The following is a 12,476-nucleotide window of genomic DNA, read 5'->3' as shown; positions in this document are numbered from 1 at the left end:
GTTTCATCTTCAGGATCTGGCCTTCTAAGGAGCAGTCAGGGCTGATCTCCTCTAGGACTGACCGGTTTGTTCTCCTTGCAGTCCAAGGGACTCGCAAGAGTCTTCTCCAGCACCAGGGTTCAAAAGCCTCAATTCTTTGACGTTCGGCCTTCCTTATGGTCCAATTTTCGCAGCCATACATTGCAACTGGGAAGACCATAGCCTTGACTAGACGCACCTTCTTTGGCAGGGTGATGTTTCTGCTTTTGAGGATGCTGTCTAGATTTTCCATAGCTTTCCTCCCCAGGAGCAAGCGTCTTTTAATTTCTTTGCTGCAGTCCCCATCTGCAGTGATCTTGGAGCCCAGGAAAATAAATTCTGTCACTACCTCCATTTCTTCCACATCTATTTGCCAGGAATTGAGAGGGCCGGATGCCATGATCTTTGTTTTCTTGATGTTGAGTTTCAAGCCAACTGAGGTTGTTGATATTTCTCCCTGCAATCATGACCCCAATTTGTGACTCCTGTAATCCCACCTTTTTCATTATGTGCTCCGCATACAAGTTAAATAGGCAAGGCGACAGTATGCAGCTTTGCCGAACTCCTTTCTCAATTTTGAACCTATCAGTGATTCCATGCCCGGTTCTCACTGTTGATTCTTGATGCTTTAGGATGCTTAGGGCTGATCCTGCATTGATCAGGGGGTTGGACTAGATGGCCTGTATGGCCCCTTCCAACTCTTTGATTCTATGATTCTATGACCTGCACAGCTATAAGACATTTTATTCCAGTTTTCATACAATATTTGACATTTTGTCCTCCTTACCCCATAATTGTTCCTACTCATCAAATAAAATATTCACACTAATATTTTGCATCCATTTTACCTTGCAGGACTTCTCCTGGGTGTAGTCTGCTAGGGGCTTTTTACCCACTCCCAGATCGACTAAATCCCTCCCATCTACACTGAATTCAATTTCCATTTTGATTTTGGGCACTTTCAATTCCCTCTCTGCAACAAGCATGATTAATTCGTGGTTACCCTGCCTCTCTCCCACATTATAAGTCTCGATATTTCAAAAACTGCCATAAGTAAATGACATAAGTAAATGAGCAGATTTTTTGCTTTTTTCAAATTAACTCACAGGAGCAAAGCAGTCTTCCCTGATTGGCCAGGGTGTCAGTTCAAAGACTTCCTGGTTCCCAACTGCAAGGCTTATCTTAAAGTGACTGTGCTCCAGAAGTGCTAACTTCTCTCAGCAGAAATTGGCCTCTTGGATTTATTCTCCCTCCCCTGCAGTCTTCAATCCTCTCCCCTCGCCCCTTGTTCAAGAGAAGAAAGAGACTCCTGCTGCGCTTGGCTCCCCCTCCCCACTCTGAGCTCCCCCAATCAAGTGCAGAACACTTTCTGTTTCAATGGGTGGGGGGGGGGGGGGTAGAGGAAGACCTGAGTTCAAATCGATCTGAATTCAGCAGGATCCACAACGGAAAAAATAAAGGAAGTGCAGAATCAGCCCTGCTTGGTTTCTGTCTCCAATTTTAACAGGTACTTATATATTCGCCCCAATCGTCTTCTCAGATAGTCCCCCTGATTCTGAGATGGAAATTGCCTTCTGGCCTTAAGTGCAAAGCCCTTTCTGGCCTCCTGTCCGTAGCCCCCTTGCGTAGACCCAGTGTTGACACCGCCAGAGAGTCCTCACGAGAGACAGAGATGGAGAAAGGGCATCAAATGGACCTCTTATGAACCCCCAAGGGTACCTTCCTGACAATCTGATTTTAATCAGGTTTTATCTTTTTTTTTTTTTACACAACCAGCCCCACCAGTGATCCTGAATCGCTGTGCATCGCAATGATCCTTGATCCAGAGAAATGACCCCCTTGCCTTTGTGGAGGGCAGGTCACCTTCTGAGGCACACCAGACGAGTATCAGATGGCATTCGTTGTGACTCCAGGCTTCCGTTTTCTCTCCCAATTTAGATTGGGCCTGGAACACAATGCTGGGTGAGTGGCCACAGCAGGCTCCCGTTACTGCTGGCCTTCGGGTGCCCCCCAAATCCGCATCAATGAAAGCAATCTCATGGGCACCCCTCCGGAGGGAGGGAGGGAGGGAGGGGTTAGCAGTTCTCGGGTAGCAGCACGCCCATCGTCTTCTTCCACTCTCTCAGGCATGGGTCCCCATGAGGACCCTCACAGCTGCATTTTGCACCAGCTGCAATATCCGTGTCAAGGAAAAGGGTAGGCCCATGTAGAGCGAGTTACAGAAGTCTAGCCTGGAAGTGACCGTTGCATGGATCACCGTGGCCAGGTGCTCCGAGGACAGGCAGGGCTCAAGTAGCCTGACTTGGCATAGTTGTCCGACTGCTTTTGTGACCTGGGCCTCCATCGATAAGGAGGTATCCAAGACCACACCCACATTCCAGGCGGAGGGGGGCAATGTGAAGTCGCACCCCAGCCAGGCTGGGTAAAGGCGCTTCCTGGTCTTTCCCCCTCCTGCCCAAGGCAGCAGACAGTGACAAGGATCAACGGCATGGCCTGCCCCTCATCATACAGATTCCAGCTGGCCTCATCCCAAACTGGCTTCTCTTTGCCCCTGGAGGCCCCTGTGGAAAAGCTGGCCAGAGCTCCCTGTCCCATGAAGGTAAATCGCCCTCAGCAATGGGAGGCTGCAGCTGAGAACCAGGAGGGGGCTGAGGCTGGGGCGGGCAGGGAGCCCGGGACGAGCTAGGAGAGATCCTTAAATGTGTTGCTGGTGCCCTTACTATGCCTGGGCATGAAAACTGGGCAGGGAAGTCAGCTGACAGGAAGAAGACGGAGTCGTTGGGAACATCCTGTCGGAGGAGGGTTTAAGGATCCCGCAGACCATCAAAAAGACCAATCAGAATTACTCAAGGGCATTCAAACATATTTTTTAAAACCATAAAGAGGAAACAGGTCTTTTCCCTCTGGGTCAAATGCAGACCAGTCTACCATGGACAGATTTTTATACAGACACCCCAGTTGAAAAGAAAGTATTTTTATATTTATATTTGTTGCTGTATGTGATTGTACTGACCTCTGCCGAAGATCTTACAGAATGAAACGGGTTAGGTCAAAGTTGCTTGTACTTATTTATTTTATTTATTATTTGGATTTCTTACTCCCCTCTCCCTGAAGGCTGTATGATGGACATGTTAGACTGATAGGCATGTGACCCATAGAGAAAAGAAGTGGTCCCTTTTTATGTTCTTTACTATTTCTAAACTACTTTGAGTTCTGTCAATTAAACTGTTGATTTAATACCTCTGTACACATTTTTGTCCCTCAACCTCTTTGGTTCTCACCTGTTTTTCAGGCTGGGTTTTCCTTTTTCCCTTCTTTTTTCTTGTTTCTAGACCAAATCAAGCCTGACCCCTCCCTAGAAATGCTCAGATGCCAAAACTGAGTTTATGGTACTTTGGCCTCATCCTGGGAAGACAAGAGAGCTGAGGGCCGCCAGAGAAGAGGAAGATCCACCTGGCAGTGGGGGACTCCCTCAAAGAAACCTCGAGGGGGCTCCTGTCTGCAAGACCCGAGGCTGGATGCCACCAATCCGGCATCTGGAGAACATTAACTCATGGGCACAAAGTTTGAATCCAGACAGGCATTTTGAAGTCCAACCAAGTCTAATAAGCTTTCGTGCGCATGGCCTTCTTCTCCTTCGGATGCCGACATACACAAAGGCTGACATTTCGCTGGTCTTCCAGGTGGCTGATTGGGTCCGAACTTTGTTCTGTTGCTTCAGGCCAACACAGCTGAACCCCGAATCAGTCCGTTGGGTCACTGTACGTCAGAAGCTACTGGGCAGCACTTCACACACTCACACACAACAATACAGACAAAACCCAAGTGTCAGGGCTGCAGGATGTGTGTGTGTGTGTGGGGGGGGGGGAGATGTCTTTTCCTCTCAACATGTTGGGACTCTGGCTATTGAGCTGGGTACTGCTTTATGTCTGGGCGTTCTTCTGAGCCAAGGGGCTGTGAGTGTGTGTGCGTGTGTGCGTGCGCATGTGCGAGAGAGAGAGAGAGAGAGAGAGAGAGAGAGAGAGAGAGAGAGAGAGAGAGAGAGAGAGAGAGAGAGAGAGAGAGAGAGAGAGAGAGATGCAATTCATCTTATCCAAGCAGTTCCAGTTTTCTTATGCCAACCACCATACATAAGTTTGCACAAAAAGACCCATGCAAATATTAGGGTCTGGCTGAGCATTTGGTTGGGAGAGGCCGTGCAGGAAAAGGGATCAGTCTCCTACAGGCAAGCCCCTGTGCAACAAATGTCTGGAGGGAGGGGGGCATGTCTAGGGAGGGGGGGGCAGGCACAGGTGGCCTGAGTTAACCCTGTAACAGCTAATCACAGAAAGACAATGCCAGAGGGAGGAGGGGAGGGAATAGAAAACCCACCATGAAAGGATGGATCCCCGGCAGACGCATTCTCCAAATAATGGCAGAGCAGACAGCAGATGCGCAGGCCTCCCTTTGTTCAAGGCCCAGGGACTTCGTGGCAGACACAGGAGAGAAACAAGAATGAGCCTCACAGGGACCGGAGGCACGATAAGAGCAGGAGGGAATGAATCTTGTCCTCTCCGGGTCCATCTGACAAGGCTGTGGGATGTGACAAAGGGCAGATGTGGGCCCGCAGCCCACCAAGATGGGGGGGGGAGAGAGAGAGAGAGAACAAAGGCCACGTCCCGCTGTCCCTTGAAGAGCAAGCAGGAGCTGTTGGGCACCCGCAGGCTGCAGCAGGTCCAAGAGGAGGACACCAGGCAGGTGCTTGCAGTTAATACAGGCTTTTAAAGGCATTGCTGCACTCCTCTTGATGCAACATTGCATGCGCCAGGAAAGCACTTCCATAGGGAAGCCCAGACACACAAAGGAATATCCGTTGTGAGGATAACAGGAACTTGCCCTGGAAGGGCGGCCTGAATGGGTGGCAGTTAATTAATTTTGTATATATTTTTTAAACATGCCAAACATGTATTGAATGATAATTAATTCAGTCATTAAGCTTTTATGCTACCCAGCTACCCTGTGGCGGCTTACAACATGTTGACCCAGCCCACCCCCCACCCCCCAATGCCGGGATGGGAGGGGAGGGGAGGGGGGAGGGGAGGGGAGGGGCCATGTGGGCATGTTCCTGCCTGACCAGACCACTTCTTGGGTTTCTCAGAGCTGAAGAACGTTTCAGGGGTTTCTCAACAGTAAAAAGGTTGAGAAAGGTTGTTGTAGAATCATAGAGTTGGAAGGCACCTCTGTGGTCATCTAGTCCAACCCCTTGCACAATGCAGGAAACACCTAACTGCCCAACCATGGTGACCCCAATTTCAAACCCAAGTGATCCCCACCACCACCTAAAATCTCCAGAATCCAGCCTGGCCTCGATCAGCAGTTCCCTGGGTCTGCCAGGAAGGGCCACAAGAGACAAACACGGGCACATCCCTCCCTGCCCACCCACTCACCCTCTGCCTAAGTTCATGAAATCAGCATTTCTGCCAGATGACTCTGTAGCCTCTACTTAAAAACTCCCAAAGATGGAGAACCCACCAAGAAAGAACTTCCAGGTGTTTAGCCGAGAATTCATTTGAATTTGAGCTTCTACATAACTCTTTGATTTGAGTCCAGTGGCACCTTTAAGACCAACAAAGTTATTTGGAGTCAAAATTTGTTCTGCTGCTTCAGACCAACATGGCTACCCTCTTGAATATTGATTTGCATTTTGCATTCAAATTTTCTCCATTTGTGACCACCCCTGGCAAATGATCACCAGGTCTCCGCTTAAATGCCTCAAAAAATTCCTAGTATCCCACCGATATCTCCTCACCCATAAAGTAAACCCACCGGTGTGAGTCTCCCCCCACCATCCCCAGTAAAGAGCCTTTCCCACCTCTGAATGCTTAAAAAGAGCCACCCTGCCTGCCTCAAGGGAGACTCCCAGACGCAAAATCAAAGACAGATGGATTCGGCCACCTTTGGAAGGCCGGAGGATCTGCGGTGAAAAAAGCAGGGGTTTCATAGAGGGTGGCGTGCAGGTGACCTCCTTCAGGGGCTCAGCTCCCTCCTGACCAACCCAGAGGGGGGGATGAGCATGGCCTCTCCCTACAGCCAGCAGGGCCACCGGCCAGGGAGGCATTCCCAGCCAGGGAGACAGCGCAGGGGGCAGGGGGTGGGAGGGGTATGTGGGGGGGGCCTTGCTTGGACTGCCACGCAACCTCAAACTAGCCCCTCGTGGGAGGTCTCCTCGGAGGAAGGGTGTCTGCAGCCTACACCCCAATGCACAGACCAGCCATGGGGAAGCCCCCCCCCCCCTGAAATCACTGTCTATCAAAAGCAACCAGCGGCAGAGGATGTTTATGGCACCCGTCCTGCAGGCCGGGTGCCATAAATCCCACCAAGGGGACCTTCCCTGCTGGGCTGGCTGGACAAAACCTCCTGAAAGTAGGAGGGGGGGTGTGTGCGTGAGAGTCCGAGAGAGAGTCTGAGAGAGAGTCTGAGAGAGAGAGTGCACAGGGCCATGAAGTTGCAGCCAACGCACAGCAACCCTGCAGGGAACGTTCCCTCGGCTGCCTCTGCACAGCACCTCTGGCCTTCCCCGACCCGGGCTGAGTCTGCTCCGCTTCCCAGATTGGGCAAGATCAGGCCAGCCGGGGCCTCCGGGGGGGTGGGGGGTGCCACCCATCAGAAGAGTCAACCCGTGGGTGGGCTGGCCTGCCCCATGAGGTCACAAGGACCTCCCCCACTTGGGCCATTCTGCAGAAATGTCCAGGAGGGGGCCCTTTTTGGGAGGGATCAGAGGACGAGGCGAGGAGCACTAGGAATGCAGTCCTCTGCAAGACCATCCCAGCTGGTGCAGGCTGCATCGTCTTCTCCCCTGGGAATCCCACCTCTGGGACCCCTGGCCTAGCCCCCTCCCCCGGCCTCCAGCGCCTTGTGGCCCGCCTTGTCCTGTGGCTCAGGGCTGGAGCCTTGCTCACCGGCTGTCTTGTGCTGGGCGAGAAGCTTGGCTCCATTCCACAGCCCAGCCTGAGTCTCGGCAGGAAAGGCAGATTCAGTGTAAATAACACTCCCCCCCCCAAAAAAAAACCTCAGCAGCAGCAGCCGCTCAGCAGGAAGGCAGAGGCAAAAACACAGGCTGCGCATCAAGGGAACAGGTGTTTGGAACAGCTGCCAGGAATTTCCACCCTTTTATCTCTTCCTTTGGCAGGTGAGAACAAAGAGGGGAGAGGGAAGGGCCCAGATGCAAGACAAGCCTCTAGCAAGACAGCAGGAGGACATTTCCATGGCAAAGGGTGGGAGCAGGTGGGAGGCAAACCTCCCAGGGCAGCCAGGCCTAGTTGGGAGGGGGGGTAGGGGGGGCACCTGGCACCTGTTTCACCTGATGGCCAACCCGCTCTTTAACAGCCACAAAAGGGCCCCAGCACACAAATGCCTTCCAAGCTGAATTCAAGCTGGCGTTATCGACCTCCAAAGCTCTCCGTGGCTTGCCAGCTGCATACCTGAAGGGCCACCTGCTTCCCTATGAGCCAACATGACCCAAACAGGCATCTTCGGAGGCCCTGCTTTGACTGCCCTGCCACCGGGCCACAACCTGTCTCCCTGGATGTGGCACCAAGTTAAGGATTCCCCTCAAACAAACACGTAGAATCACAGAATCATAGAGTTGGAGGGGCCCTCCGGGGTCATCTAGTCCAGCCCCCTGCAGAATGCAGGAAATGGCCACAAGAGACAAACACGGGCACATCCCTCCCTGCCCACCCACTCCCCATCTATAGAAATCAGCATTTCTGTCAGATGACTGTCCAGCCTCTGCTTAAAAACTCCCAAGGAAGAGGAACCCACTGCCTACTGATGTTTTGCCAAAAATTCTTTTGAATTAATTTTATCCCGTTGGTTCTGGTCCGTCCCACCAGGGCAAGAGAGAACAACTCTGTTCCATCTTCTACATGGCAGCTTTTTAAATGCCCCCAGATCCTTTTCATGTGTCCTACTGTCAAGATAAGTCTCACCCTTCCTATAATCAAATCCTGGATCCTGGTCAGTCCTGCCTAGGTCTTTCCCCTCCCCTCCCCTCCCCTCCCACCAGGTCCTTTTAACTGGAGACACAGCCAGGGATGGAATCTGGGACCTTCTGCATGCCGAGCAGACCCTCTTCCCAAGGCGCAGCTCCTCCTCAAGAGGATGCATCTGTCCCCTTCAGTCCTCCTCGATCTGCCCTCAGGTGTTGGGCATTCCCTCCCAGGCTCCCGGCCCCTTCCTCCTGTCCAGGTGTTTACAATCCCCTTTGATTAGAAGGTGCAAACAAGCAACCCTCCTGGTGACCTCCTTACACCTGGGAGGCCTAGCTGAGCCTCTTGGAGTCTCCAGCCTAGTCCTGTTACATCTTCTAAAGGATTCTTAGAAGAAGGCTTTCTGCCAAAAACAAGCAGAAAACTGGTGGCTTATTTAATCATTGCTAAGTATTGTATTTTAAGCCAATTACTCTGAAACCAGTTGTAAACATTGTTGTTCTGGAAAATATTTTTGTCCTTTCTTAATTTAATTTGTTTGGGCTCACCGGGTTATCTTGTGCTTCAGGCGCTGCAGGTGTGCCCGCCTCCCACCGTGTCCTGGGATGTTAGATTCAGGTGGGTGGGTCTGAAGCGGCAGAAGGCCAACAGAGCTTTATTCCAGGTAGAAGCCTCCCTGGGCAGGCACCCTCTGCCCAACACTGAAACCACTTTGTTGGTCTTAAAGGTGCCACTGGGCTCCGTCTTTGTTATACTGTGATCTTGTTCTTGGTACAAAGAAAACCTAGTGCATGACTTTATTTTTGAATCTGCCTGCAGGTCAAGGTTGTTCTTTGCCATTTCCCCCCCTAGCCTAGCATGTGCGAACCTCTGGAAGTAATCTGTCACTTGCACATCGTTCAGTGGCAGAGACTCTGCGTGGCAGGCAGAAGGTCCCGGGTTCAATCCCCAGGGGCATCTCCAGGGAGAAGGACCAACTATGGGGTGATGGCAAAAACCTCTGCTTGAGATCCGGGATGGGAGAGTTGCTACCAGTCAGAGTAGACAATGCCAACCGTGGCAGGCCAAGGAGCAGCTTCCTGTGTGCCTGAACTTTCCGGAGCCTACCTTCTCCAGCCCCACATCGCCTGAGCCGCCTGTTGTCTTCTGGTGCTGGACCAAAACCAGGGCCTTTCCTCTAAAAAGGCCCACAGCCCGTCAGACGTGCATCTCCCCCTTGCAAAGTGTTCAGTTGCCCCTGACTTTGCACAAGGAGGCCAGTTGGCTCGTGCACCAGGACCCGGTCCGGACCGATTCGGCTTCAGTTCGGCCCATTCAAGTCAATGGTGCCTCAGGCCTCGGTGCTTGCTGAAGCGGGCGGAGCGTGCCAGAGCACACAACCCTAATGCCGACTTGCCTCCGTCCAACGGCGTCAGAAATCTGGTTGGCGTCAGGACAACCAGAACCATTTCTACCTCATGGCCAGACTGGAAACCAGACTGGGATGGGCTGAGGACCAAACCTCATCTAGGGATGCCGGAAGATGGTCCGCAGCAGCCCTCCCCAGAAAGGCCAGATGCGAGAGGGGGAGGTAGGTGGCTGGGACCTAGCAGGCTTTAGGATGCTCTGGGCTGATCCTGCGTTGAGCAGGGGGTTGGACTAGATGGCCTATATGACCCCTTCCAACTCTAGGATTCTGTGATTCTATAGAATCATAGAATCATAGAGTTGGAAGGGGCCATGCAGGCCATCTACTCCAACCCCCTGCTCAATGCAGGATCAGCCCAGAGCATCCTAAAGCATCCAAGAAAAGTGTGTATCCAACCTTTGCTTAAAGACTGCCAGTGAGGGGGAGCTCACCACCTCCCCAGGCAGCCTATTGGTGGGATCCGGTGGTAGCTTCTTCAGCAGAAGTCTTGCCACTGCCTCTTCCATTGCCTCTGGAAACATCCCTGTGGACAGGGAGAGGCTTATGGCCCCCCAGAGGGAACCTCCTGTCCTCTGGGCACTCTGTCTGAGCAGTCAAGAAGGGCAGGGTCTAGTGGCCAAGTGGTCGGCCTCACTGAAGTTGGCACCCTGACCTCTGCTCAGTGAGAGCTGGCTGGAGCCATCTAAGGTACCCTCCTTTTCTTTTAGTGCATCAAGGACTAGTGGGAGGTCAGGGCAGAGCAATGAGAATTTACCCACAGAAGGGTGGTAACAGACCAAATTACCTTGGAGTATTGTTCTAGGCATAAAGTCACAAACTCTATGGAAGCTGCATGAAGCGAATGCTGAACCACGTCCACCAGGCATCTCGGGGGCTCTCACAAGCGTCTCTGAGATGTTCCTGGACCTTCGTTGTGAGTCTCCCTCCAGACTCACTCCAAGCACCTCAGCTCCCGCACCCTCCCATGCAGCTCCTCAGCATCCCAGGGGGTTCACATGGGGTGGGGAGGGCCTTGAGGTGCAATCTCATAGATGGTGATCAACCTCCAGGTGTTCCAGTGATCCACCAGATCATCTAATAAGTCACCAGGAGGTCCCTGGGAGCATTCAGGAAACTATCCAGATCCAGAATGTGCCCTCTGCCTCCACCAGGAGTGGGCACTGTATGAAGCTGGGCCCTCAGGGCAAAGTGGTCTGACCATGGGCTGGGCTTGGTTGCCATCAGATCTGCATCCACCCCTGCAGGACCGACTGCAACTTGCCCAGTGTGTCCATGGAGGACGCCAGGTCTGGGCCATCCTGTGTTTTAGCAGTACAAGCCAACCGTCTGAACATGCCAGGTCAGTGCTCCCTGGGAGGGCAGATCAGGGCATCCGGAAAACCTGGAGCTGGAGCATCTTCACTGTTTTGCAAGAACTTTCTCTTCCAAGAAGTCCAGGAATGTCCCCTGCAGTTGCATCTGAGGCAGACGGACCGGTCCCAAACCTTCCTGCACTTTGGGCCGACTGCTTTCTTCATCCCCTTCCCCTAGTCCCCAGGAGGACAGGGGACAGGGCTCTGCTAACTGCAAGGCATGTGTCAGAATACACAAGGGGTGCCTTGAGCAAGGAAGAGGCGAAGGCCACATGAAGGGGAGGATCTGCCACCCCGGGGCCCCCATCGAGAGCAGCTGGGACCAGGGATGGGATAAGCACACACTGCAGTGGGCAACCAAAGACCTCAGATGCCCCTGGTGGCGAGGGGTGCTCTGCCACGGCCTGCCTTCCTCCCGTCCGGAGCCTGGAGAGAGCCCTCCGGGTGCCTGGCCTCCCTCCTGGGCGGCCTCCTGACCTCGCTTCCGAGATGGGCGGGGACTGGGCCGGCCTGAGCCTACCTGTTGCCTCCCGCTGGCGAGGGAAGAAAGCGGACAGCTCTGGCTCCCTCTGGCGGCCGGCTCGGATGCTGCAAACACAGATCCCCGAGGATTTCTTTCAATTTGGGATTCGTTTCTACCCTGCCCTTCCTGGGAGGCTCGGGGCCGCTGACAGAAAAGTTTAAAATACTTAATAAGTATTCACTGATGCCTTTAAATGTTAAAATTAATTATAAGAGTTTAAAAAGTAATCCACTTTGTGCCGGGCTTATGGAGGCCTCCTCTTTAAGAGGAACTTTGGAGCCAGCTGGTGCCGCTTCTAATCCGGACAGTCAGGCTTGATTCCCCGCTCCTCCTCCACATGCAGCCAGCTGTATGACCTCGGACGAGTCACAGTCGTTAAAAGCTGTTCTCACAGAGCAGTTCTGTCAGAGCTCTCTCGGTGGAATATAATCACCAACTTCGACTAGTAAACTGAGGGGGCCATATGGAAAGGATGCTGTTCCCATTGGCTGCAGAGGAGAGGATGCGCAGTAATGGGTTTGAACTACAAGTACAACGATATAGGCTAGATATCAGGAAAATATTTTTCACAGTCAGAGTAGTTCAGCAGTGGAATAGGCTGCCTAAGGAGGTGGTGAGCTCCCCCTCACTGGCAGTCTTCACGCAAAGGTTGGATACACACTTTTCTTGGATGCTTTAGGATGCTTTGGGCTGATCCTGCGTTGAGCAGGGGGTTGGACTAGATGGCCTGCATGGCCCCTTCCAACTCTATGATTCTATGATTCTATGATCCTGCGTAGAGCAGGGGGTTGGACTAGATGGCCTGTATGGACCCTTCCAACTCTAGGATTCTATGATTCCTCCACATGGGTGGCCTGGGGCCAGTCACAGTTCTCTCAGAGCTCCCTCCACCTCTCCTACCTCCCAGGGTGTCTGTTGTGGGGAGAGGAATGGAAAGGTGTTTGTAAGCTCCTTTGAGACTCCTTTGAAAAGCAGGGTACAAAAACCAGCTCTTTTCCTTCCTGATATTATTTCTAGGTCTTGAACGGCTCCTGAAGGAGGGGAGACAGACTTGCCAAAAGACATGCTGCTGTTTCTATCCAATTGGGTTGAACTGGAAGCATCTTTACAAGACTCCTGCTCCTTTCCCTGGCTTTGCCATCGGATTGGGGCCCAGCATCTCCACCAACTCTCCGGAAGCTTCCCTGTGCTGTTGTGAGTATATT

This window comes from Paroedura picta, chromosome 8 (genome assembly GCF_049243985.1).
Source record: "Paroedura picta isolate Pp20150507F chromosome 8, Ppicta_v3.0, whole genome shotgun sequence".
Taxonomy (NCBI): Eukaryota; Metazoa; Chordata; class Lepidosauria; order Squamata; family Gekkonidae; genus Paroedura; species Paroedura picta.
Note: the sequence above shows the minus strand (reverse complement) of the source record.